The following is an 11,087-nucleotide window of genomic DNA, read 5'->3' as shown; positions in this document are numbered from 1 at the left end:
AATCGGGTGGAGAGGGAGGTGGGAGGGGGGATCGGGATTGGGAATACATGTAAATCCATGGCTGATTCATATCAATGTATAACAAAACCCACTGGAAAAAAATAATAATAATAATAAAAAAATAAATAAATAAAAAAAATTAAAAAATTAAAAAAAAAAAAAAAGAATCTGCCTGCCAATGCAGGAGATGGGGTTCAATCGCTGGGTTAGGAAGATCCCCTGGGGAAGGAGATGACAACCCACTCCAATATTCTTGCCTGAGAAATCCCATGGACAGAGGAGCCTGGAGGGCTACAGTCCATGCGGTCCCAAAGAGTCAGACACTACTTAGCAACTAAACAACAAAATATATCACGAAGGTAGCAACTTTAGAAAGTGGCTGCACTGCCCCCTCCCTGCCCCGGCCTAGGGAACCAAGAGTCAGAGTTAGGAGCCTCTAGAAGTTTGGAGAAGAGGCCCTGTGGAGCTGAGGTTCAGATCTGGGAGAAGGGGGAGCTGCTTGGCAAGCACTGGGGAAGGAATGCATTGCGTCTGCTTCTGCAGTGGTTGGAAAAACCACAAACTGGATTTAACCGCTGCTGCAAATAGCAACCACTAAGCAGAAGAAGCAAGGAAATCCTCAGAAGGCACTCAGGAGGGTGCAAGTAAGTCCCTTCTCTGCTCCACCTCCCAGCTCCCAGCTCCCTCTGCTGCTGCTGCTGCTGCTAAGTCGCTTCAGTCGTGTCCGACTCTGTGCGACCCCATAGACGGCAGCCCACCAGGCCCCCGTGTCCCTGGGATTCTCCAGGCAAGAACACTGGAGTGGGTTGCCATTTCCTACTCCAATGCATGAAGGTGAAAATTGAAAGTGAAGTCGCTCAGTCGTGCCGACTCAGCGACCCGATGGACTGCAGCCCACCAGGCTCCTCTGTCCATGGGATTTTCCAGGCGAGAGTACTGGAGTGGGGTGCCATTGCCTTCTCAGCCAGCTCCCTCTAGTGCCCCCTATTGGTAGAATCTACCAGCGGCAGTTGCCAAAGGCAAAATAAACATGGCTTCCTGAGTCCTGCTCCAGCATCATAAACCATGGGCCCCTGGGGTGACTGAGCTAACAGGAAGTGACTTAACTACAGACAATCATGGCAAGTACTTTCCACGTCATAACTTAAGTTCATGAAATTGAATGACCTTGGCTGTAGAATGGAGACAATATTGCCCATCTGAAGATCATAAGCTATAAGTTCCTTGAAGAGGGCATATTTGTTTCTGTGCCCACCACTATTTTTCTAGCTGCTAGAACAGTGCCTGACCCATCATGAGCATCTGAGGATAATGGTAGTATTTGTCATGCTATATTATTACTAACAAATGTGAATTCTAAAGCCTAGATTTTTAAAACAGGGCTTCCCTGGTAGTTCAGTTGGTAAAGAATCTGCCTGCAATGCAGGAGGCCCTGGTTCGATTTTTGGGTTGGGAAGATCCGTTGGAGAAGGGATAGGCTACCCACTCCAGTATTTTGGGGCTTCTCTGGTAGCTCAGCTGGTAAAGAATCCGCCTACAATGTGGGATACCTGGGTTCCATCCCTGGGTTGGGAAGATCCCCTGGAGAAGATCCCCTGGCTACCCACTCCAGTATTCTTGCCTGGAGAATTCCTTGGATAGAAGAGCCTGGTGGTCTATAGTTCATCGGGTTGCAGAGTTGGACACAACTGAGTGACTTTCACTTTCTTTTTCAGATTTTAAAGCATTATTTTTAATTTTTTTTAAAAAGTGAATGGATCTGTTCAAGATTTGTAAGTCACCGAACTAAGTAGGTGTCGGAGTCAACAGTGGAGCCTGAGGACTGCATTCTGATGAGGACGCTGCACTGGCAATGGTTTTATTCTTTAGAAAAGGGACTGGGATGTAAAATGATATAGCCATGCAGACAAAAGGCATTATCTGCTTTCCTAAGAGGATGTTTGTTCATCCGTTGCCAGCACTGGTGTCCGGCTCTGCTGGTGCTGAGGCTGAAGGTGTGTGGCCCCAAGTTCCCTTGGGGGGAAAGGGTAGATTTCCCGGGCTGGATGTCTGTCCCTCATGGTGCCTGAGAAGGGATTTGTCCTTTCAGTCTGGCTCCCAGGCATGGATGTACTCTGCCAGGCTCAGCCCCTGTTGCTCTGCATTCTTCATGGACATTCCTGCCTCCAGGCCAACAGCAGCCTCCGGACGGACCCAGGTCTGGCCTCCTCGGACTATGTGGTGAGCTCCCTGGCCCATGGGACAAGTCCAGATTGTCTCAGAGACTGCTGGACTTTTGCTGGGTTGACTGTAGGTAACTTTTCCTTCTTCCTCTGTGAAAGAACTTCAGGGGAGGAAAAATTGCTGGATAATCCTGGGACCTCTTCCTAGGGGCTGGGCAGCGGAATTTGTTCCAGCTGATGCGAAGGAAGTGGAATCCAAGCTGCAGCCGCTCTCACAGACAGTTCTGGCCGAGGCCGCCCTGGGAGTGGAAGCAGGGCCTGGTTCACCTTCTCTGGGGCTCAGGGGGCCTCGCCCAGCAGGATTCAGCCAGCACACCCAGCCACATCTCCTCCTGGGTTCAGGGAGGAGCTTTCCCAGAGATATTCAATTCAAACTCAGCATGTTTCTGCCCAGGCAAGGAGTCGGGAAATTAAAGCTGGTTCCTCTGTCTCTGTCAAAAACTAAATAATTAGAGAGGTGAAAATCAGTCACATCTGGGAGTAATTGGGAAATGGACCAGGAGAGGACAAATGGAAATGGAAGGTGTGGATGAAACCATCTCCATCACCTTCTTTGTCCTAGACACGGTCTTTCCACCTATGTGGTGATGGCACATTGAACATTCCACAGAATTCCAACACTGGACAGAGGGAAAGAGACTCTAATGGCCTAGGAGAAAATAAGTTGCCACCCAAGTCCTGTGTCCCCAGGGTCCATGGCTTCCTGGGCCTTCTACAGGAATAAGGTACTAACTCCAGGGAAGGGCCAACTAGGATCCCTCCCAGACACTGTTGCAAAAAGGGAACCCCTGAGTTGGGATTTCAGAGTCTCAGGAGAGCCCTCTAGCCCCAGATCTCACAGGGGTTTCTCTGTCCCCAGGGTCTTCTCCACATCCCTAGCATCAGGCATCAGGGAGATGGACCACTTCTCTTTTCTTTCCCATCCTCCTGGCTTCTTTTCCCAGAGCAGAGTGTGGCCTTGTCATCCCAGCTGCATGAGCTAAAGGGCCTGCCAGGCCAAGGCTTGACTTGAGGGGACATAGTGAAGGGCTTCTTAGTAGGGGAGCCAGGCTGTGAATCTGATTTTTCTGGTTCCCAAGTCATCTCAGCCCTAAGGAATGGTGAGATGTCTACGATCCTTCTCAAGTGATGGGGTGGTGGGCCTGGGGGGCGGAGTAGACCTTTCCATCCTCCCCCCACCTGCCCAACTTCAAAAAGGCAGTTTCACTTGTATCTGTGATATATACTGGGGTCATGGTCATTCACTCATTCAGTAAATAATTATTGAACACTCAGGCATGTTGCAAAATATCCTGGTAGAATACAGAAGTGAAACCAACAATATCCCCACTATGGAATTCTCCAGGCAAGAATACTGGAGTGGGTTGCCATTCCCTTCTCCAGGGGATCTTCCTGACCCAGGGATCAAATCCAGGTCTCCTGCTTTGCAGGCATTCTTTACCATCTGAGCCCCCAGGGAAGACCCAAGTCTTAGCTGGGGAAATAGAAAAGAAACAAGTGAGTTAACAAACACATAGTTTTAGGTGGTGGCCCACAGGTCAGGCTCTATAGGAAGTCGACTCTGAGACAGAGGTTTGCAGGCGTTCTGGGGGAAGCAGGTATGACGCATGTGAGGGGTGCAGGATGGGCAGGGGGAAGAGTTGATGCACTTGGAGAAGTCTCACCCCGTCCTGCAGGGCTAGCTCCAGAGCATGGGACAGTAAGTGGAGTAGGCTCAGCTGAGACCAGAGGACTGGGCGTTTGTGACCCCATAGGACCAGCCACTGAATATAGGCTTCTCCAGGGAGTGGGCATAAAACATGGGTGAAGCTGCTTCTTTGGGCAGAAGTCAGAGCCTGGAAAGTGCTCAGTGTGAGAGCTGTTGGCAGCTGACTAGGGACCAAATCAGTGAGTGCCTCCCAGTCCTGACTGGGGAGCTGGCGGCACACCCCAGCATCCACTACAGGAGGGGCCCCAAAGTTCCAGAGAGCAGGAGTGAGGCAAGGGTGAGGGAAGCCTCCCTGAGGGGTCATTTGGGCAATGACTCAATTGCTGTGAGGAAGTGAGCCATCCCAAGTCAAGGGCACCCATGGCTGTAACCGCGGGGCCCACAGGGAATGCAAAGCAGAGAACAAGCTTGGCACATTTGAGGAGTAACAATAAGTCCAGTGTGTCTGGAGCCAAGAGAGTGAGGGGGAGAAGGGCTCAGTGAGCGAGGTGCCAGGAAACCGGATGGTAGACCCCAGTAAGGGGTCTGGATTTTACTCAAAATCCGGCAGGAAACACTAGAGCACTGTGAACAGGGGAAATCATGATCCAGCCACATTTTCACACATGTTACTTCACTGCAGAGAGAATGAACGTACAGACACAGGAGTGGGAGCAGGAAGACCATGACAGGGCAGTGATCCAGGTAAGAGAGGATGCCGGCGGTAAGCAAGCTTTCAGGGGTGGGGGTCCTGGCTTGGAAGTGATGGGTCTCTAGACATATTTTGTTGGTGGAAACAGGCGTTTGAGAAGAGAGGGCCTGAACAGGAGAGGAGGAGCCGGTATAGACAAGGGCTGCTGCTGCTGCTAAGTCACTTCAGTCGTGTCCGACTCTGTGTGACCCCATAGACGGCAGCCCACCAGGCTCCCCAGTCCCTGGGATTCTCCAGGCAAGGACACTGGAGTGGGTTGCCATTTCCTTCTCCAATGCATGAAAGTGAAAATTGAAAGTGAAGTCACTCTGTCGTGTCTGACTTTTAGCGACCCCATGGGCTGCAGCCTACCAGACTCCTCCACCCATGGGATTTTCCAAGCAAGAGTACTGGAGTGGGGTGCCATTGCCTTCTTCTTAGACAAGGGCAGAGTATTAAGAATTCCATTTGGACCTTTTATGTTTGAGGTGTTCATTTCATACCCACACAGAGAAGCTGGTATATGGATATGTTTACCTGGAGCTTGGACTTTGTGAGATTTTATTTGAAAATAAACTTAGTATTACTAACATCACAGAGGATGAGATGGTTGGATGGTGTCATTGACTCAATGGACATGAGTTTGCGCAAACTCTGGGAGATGGTGAAGGACAGAGAAGCCTGGCATGCTGCAGTCAGTGGGGTTGCAAAGAGGTAGGAAGGACTGAGGGACTGAACAAAAATCACACACACACAGAGAAAACCACTACATCCTACTGACCAGTCTCCAGTTAAATTTTACATGCTGTAGAAATTCAGCCGGAGATTCTATAGGAAAATAGGAAAGGTTCACTGAATCTGTTGGAAAGAGGAGTTGGTGGATAAACAGCAAAGTCCTTCCATACAGCACAGGGGACTATACTAAATAACTTGTGATAAACCATAATGGTAAAGAATATGAAAAAGAATATGCATATGTATAACTGAATCACTTTTCTGTACAGCAGAAATTAACACAACATTGTAAATCAGCTATCCTTCAATAAACCTTTAGAAAAAAGAAAGAGGGGCTGGCCAGCTACTTCCAAGAAGTATTTCCACGAGGCAAGTGTGGGCTTTTTGTCAAAAGTGAAGTATAGCTGATTTATAATATTATACTAACTTTAAGTGTACAACATAGTGATCCAATATTTTTATGGATTCTACGCCATTTAAAGTTATGAAATTTCAGCTATATTCCTCATGTTGTACAATACATCCTGGTAGCTTATTTTATACATAATATTCTGTACTTCTTAGTTGTCTGACTTGTATTGCTCCTCTCTACTTCTCTCTGCACACTGGTAAACGCTAGTTTGTTCTCTACATCTGTGAGTCTGTTTCTGTTACATTCATTCATTTTTTCATTTGTTAGATTTCACATGGAAATAATAATGTACAATATTTGTCTTTCTCTGTCTGAGTTATTTCACTTTAGCATAATGCCCTGCATGTCTATCCATTTTGCTGCAAATGGAAAAACTTCATTTTTTTTGTAGCTGGATTATATTCCATTTTCTACACCACATCTTCTTTATCAATTGATCAGTTGACATACACTTAGGTTGCTGCCATATCTTGGCTATTGTACATAATACTGCTATGAACATTGGGGTGCATGTGTTCTTTTCAAATGAACACTTTGCTTCCTTTGGTCAAGAGGATCCCCTGGATATTCCACCCAGCAGTGGAATTGCTAGATGATGCTGCTTGCTCTATTTTTGTTGCTTTTAAAACCTCCATACTGTTTTCCACATTGGCTGCACCAATTTACATTCCCACCAACAGTGTCCTAGGGTTTTCGTTTTTCTACATCCTCAAACCAACATTTGTCATTTTCTTTTTGATGATAACCATTCTGACAGGTGTGAGGTGAAAGCTCATTGTGGTTTTGATTTGCATGTCCCTGATGATCAATGATATGCCTTTTCATATGCCTGTTGGCCATGCACATGTTTTCTTTGGAATAATGTCTATTCAGGTCCTCTTCCCATTTTTAAATTGGGTTGTTTGTTTGTTTGTTTAATTGAGGCAGTTGACTTTGTCAGCAAGCCAAGAGTGGATTTCCCTGGTAGAGGTGAATTCACATGGTCCGTTGGATCAGGCTCCCACGAGACTGACAGAACAGGAAGCCTGTGCTCACTTCGGCAGCGCATATGGTAACATTGGAACAATATGGAGAAGATAGATCAACGTGGCCCCTGTGCAAGGATGACATGCAAATTCATGAAGCGGTCCATATTTTTAGCCTACTAAACACAGTAAAGTAAGTCAGAAAGAGAAAAACAAATACTGTACACTAACACATATATATGGAATCTAGAAGGATGCTACCAATGGACCCATGGCAGAGCAGCAATGGAGATGCAGACGTGGGGAACAGACTTGTGGACGCAGGGGGGAGGCGAGGGCAAGACGCACTGAGAGAGTATCCTGGAAGCATAAGTATTACCATATGTAAGGCAGATAACCAGTGGAAGCTGACTGTGTGACAAAGGACGCTCAAATCCAGGGTTCTGTGACAACTAGGAGGGCGGGGTGGGGTGGGAGGGAGGAAGGTGGTTGAAGAGGGAGGGGACATATGTGCACCTGTGGCTGCTTCACGTTGGTGTATGGCAGAAACCAACACCATGTTGTAGAGCAATTATCCTCCAATTAAAAATAGATAAATTAAAAAAATCAGGAAACCTATTTGTTTACCTTGAAAAATACATTCATCTTACAATCATGTCACCAGTCACATGCATTCTTTCCCTTTAGGTAGAAGTATATGGGAAACCACAGTCAAAGCAAGGGATTGCTCGGTGAATCGGAAGCAAAGAGTGAGCTGAGTGATATGAACATGAAAGTTATTAAACTAATTCTGAGCTGATCAGTAAATAGCTTTTGCCCTGAGCCTCTTGCAAGCTCATGCTCACAGCCCTTCCCTCACCAGGGACTCCATGGATACCCCGGGCACTAGAGGATGAGTGTTGGGCGTGATGAGGACCCTAGGTCCCTGTTCCAGCTGTAGGTGAAGCCGTTTGTGGTTGGTTGGTGCCTGTACAATATGGGCTTTAACAATATGAACTATCATCTCTGTTGATGGGTCCAGTCATGATGACCTGAAGCCCCTCCCCATCACCTCCACAGAGCCTTCTAAAGTGTGGGTACCCAGCCCCTATACCCCAGCCTTGTCTTGGCCATATTGGAACTCAACCCTGATGTGCTCACGGTCTCAGCCTCCTTTTTCTGCACGTCCATGGTGCTCTGTCTTGCCCCGACAGGCCATGCTCTCTCCCTGGGGATGCTCCTGCTACCAGTCCAGACTGCTCTGACCTCAAATCCATCCTGTTCATTTAAGGAGACGTTGAATGTATCTCCTTTGATCTGTGCCGGTTGGCTTTGTAATCCTTCTCTCAGAGGGAAATTACATTTCCCATTTCCAACTTCTTGGGGGATGCCTCACAGTCAAGCCCCACAGACTACCTACCCCAAGGAGTTTAATTTTCATAGAATCCAACAGAGCTGGAGCTGAAAGAAACCTATAATACTCATTGAGTTCAACTCTCCTGTTTTGTAGACAAGGTAGCTGAGGACCAAAGAAAGCATGGTGGGTTGAATGATTGTTTATAATGAATATAATATTTACTACCAACCCAAATCACAAAGGAGACTTAATAAATTGAGCCTTACCAGAGAGCCGTCACCCGCTTTTTTATAGCCGTGTAAGTCTGATGACCTTCCTGAACACACGAGGCCGGCACCTCCACGGGGGGAGATGCCGGGGAGCTGTGCAAGGGCAGTGAGGCGTCACAGGCAATGAAGAGCCAGGAGTGGGAGTGCCAGCATCTAACGACAAAGGAAGGGGAAGAACTCAAGAATGCAGTGGCCGGGGGCCCCTTCAGTAAATGTTTAATGCAGACAGAGGAGTTTTCCAGTGGCTCAGTGTGGAAAGAACCTGCCTGCCATGCAGGAGACACAGGAGACATGAGTCTGATTCCTGGGTCAGAAGGATCCCCTGGAGAAGGAAATGGTAACCCACTCCAGTATTCTTGCCTGGAGAATCCCATGGACAGAGGAGCCTGGTGGGCTACAGTCCGTAGCGTCACAGAGTCAGACATGACTGAAGCGACTTAGCGTGCCTGCGAAAGTTGAGAATTATGTTTTATTTGGTGGACTTGATGGGCCTCAAGCCCAGGAGCCAGCCTCTCAGGCAGCGCTGAGGGACTGCTCCAAAGGCGTAAGGGAGGAGCCAGGGTTTAGAGGAGTTTTTGCAACAAAAACCAGGTGGTCAGAACATCAAACAGATCACGGTTAAGTATAGAAAGCCAGAGTTCTCAAGGTAATGAACTCAGTGCATTTCTACATACAGAAAAGGCAAGAATCTGGTCTCACTGAAATCATCCCTTTGATATGCACCTTAACTATCTAGTTCAGTTCAGCCACTCCGTTGTGTCCAAGTCTCTGACCCCGTGGACTGCAGCACGCCAGGCTTCCCTGTCCATCACCAGCTATCTAGGGCCAATATCTTGTTCTTTTCCATTCTGAACCTTCCCAGCGTGCATTGTTTGTTGGGGGCAGCATGGGGCGGCTACAGCAGCTGATGGCCTGAAGGCCACAGAGTCCTTTGTTTACTCACATGAACATTTTTCATCTACATCGGTGCTCTCTCCACAGCCTCTTATTCAGTTCCCACGTTGCTCAAGTGAGTCTGCGAGGCTTCTGCGGCTGACAACAGAAAATCCAACGGATACACTTCCCACTCCCTTACCCAGGGGCAGAGTCGAACCCAAGTTTTCCCTGAATCTGACAGGACACTGTTACTGGCTGAACCAAGTCCTCCTGAGTCCATATATCGAAATCCTAATCCCCAGTATCTCAGAATGTGACTATCTGGGGACAAGGTCTTTTCAGAGGTAGTGAAGGTTAAATGAGGCCATATGGGTGGCCCCTAATCCAGTGTTACTGGTGTGTTTATAAGAGATGGTGTGGATGAAGACTGTCACTTGCCCTATTAATAGGCAAAGTATGGTGCAGTCATCAAGCCGTCAGCCACGGCAGCCACAGGCCGGTACACTCAAGGGAGTACGGGATCCAGAAAAGTGAGACTGGACCGATGAGGTGACTATCAAAGAACGATTTCAATGAGCCCAGATTCTTGCATCTTCCCATACATAGTGAAGTGAAGAATGAGTTAGTCACTCAGCTGTGTCTGACTCTTTGCCACTCAATGGACTGTAACCTGTCAGGCTTCTCTGTCCATGGAATACTCCAGGCAGGAATACCAGAGTGGATAGCCATTCCTTTGTCCAGGGGATCTTCCTGCGCCAAGGATCGAACTCTGGTTTCCTGCATTGAAGTCTGGTTCTTTACTGTCTGAGCCGCCAAGGAAGCCCTGTTGTACATAGACAATTGCTAAATTCATTAACTTAAGTTCTCCGTTTTTCTGTAATTAACGGTGATCTTTAGATGTTCCGACTACCTGATGTTTGTTGCCCTAACTCCTATGTATCTTGGCTCTTCCCTTACCTCTTCAGGGGTGTCCCTTAGAGCTATCTGAGAGGCTGGTTACCAGAGTTAGGTCCTCAGCTAGTCCACCAAATAGACCATTATTCTCAAGTTTTAGGTTGAGTTTATTTTTTTTTTCCCCAGTTGACAGCGGAGATTTGGACATAGTCACAAACAAGAAGGCAGACCACGAGAGGGCATAGTAAGAAGGCAGCCACCCCTGAGCCAAGGAGAGAGGCCTCAGGAGAACCCAGCCTTGCCAACTCCTGGATCATAAACCAAACCTCTGAGGTTAGAGTCACCAGGTCTGTGATGCCCTGACAGGGCAACTCCGGCAGACCGAGAAAAGACTTCCCGCCACACTGGGGCCACTCTCTTTGGCCATCATGCCAGCTCCATCACAGCCACTAGTCCTGAAGAAGCTCAGATTAGCAGGCTGTTCTTAGAACAAAATTTCCTGGACTGGCTTCAAAAAAACATTCTCCCTGGTGATACAGACACTGGGAGCTATCAACAACAAAACCACCCTGGCCTCCAAGTGGGTCTTTTTCTGCCTTCAATTCGTTAGTGATGGACAGTACCTAAGCAAGCAGGAGAGATGGCTGCTTAGAGAAAACTATCATTTCCTAATAAATACATGAGAATTTAGAGCCCAAGCTGACAAGGAAATTTATTTTGTTCTCCCAACATCTGCATGGAGGAAGGGAAGCAAGCAGATTCTGATCTTGAATTAGAAGAGGGAGGGGGACGATCTCTAGGGAAGACCCCCTTTCTCCCTTCCACACTCCCTTCCTGTGCCCACTCTAAGCAGAGCATCACCAGTCCCCTACTGCGGGCAGATACTTGCCGAAATCTCTTGGGGGAGAAGAGCTCTGCTGTTCCCTCTGGAGGGTTAGAGGGGAGTGCAGAGGGCTGAGCTGATGGAGGCCGAAGGGCTGAATATTAATGTTGGCTATCA

At 47.9% G+C, this 11,087-nt stretch overlaps 1 long non-coding RNA gene and 1 other non-coding gene across 2 annotated transcripts in view; one reads left to right on the top strand and one right to left on the bottom strand.

Moving 5' to 3' along the window:
* Window positions 1–11,087, bottom strand: part of LOC122453293 — a 38,002-nt gene that overhangs the window by 12,330 nt on the left and 14,585 nt on the right. The gene's annotated exons all lie outside the window — the stretch shown is intronic.
* On the top strand, window positions 6,775–6,885 carry LOC122425199. Its single transcript, XR_006264753.1, has one exon. It is a non-coding gene; the product is annotated as a U6 spliceosomal RNA (small nuclear RNA).

Source organism: Cervus canadensis, chromosome 1 (assembly GCF_019320065.1).
Source record: "Cervus canadensis isolate Bull #8, Minnesota chromosome 1, ASM1932006v1, whole genome shotgun sequence".
Lineage (NCBI taxonomy): Eukaryota > Metazoa > Chordata > Mammalia > Artiodactyla > Cervidae > Cervus > Cervus canadensis.
Note: the sequence above shows the minus strand (reverse complement) of the source record. Positions and strands in the feature narration are given on the sequence as shown.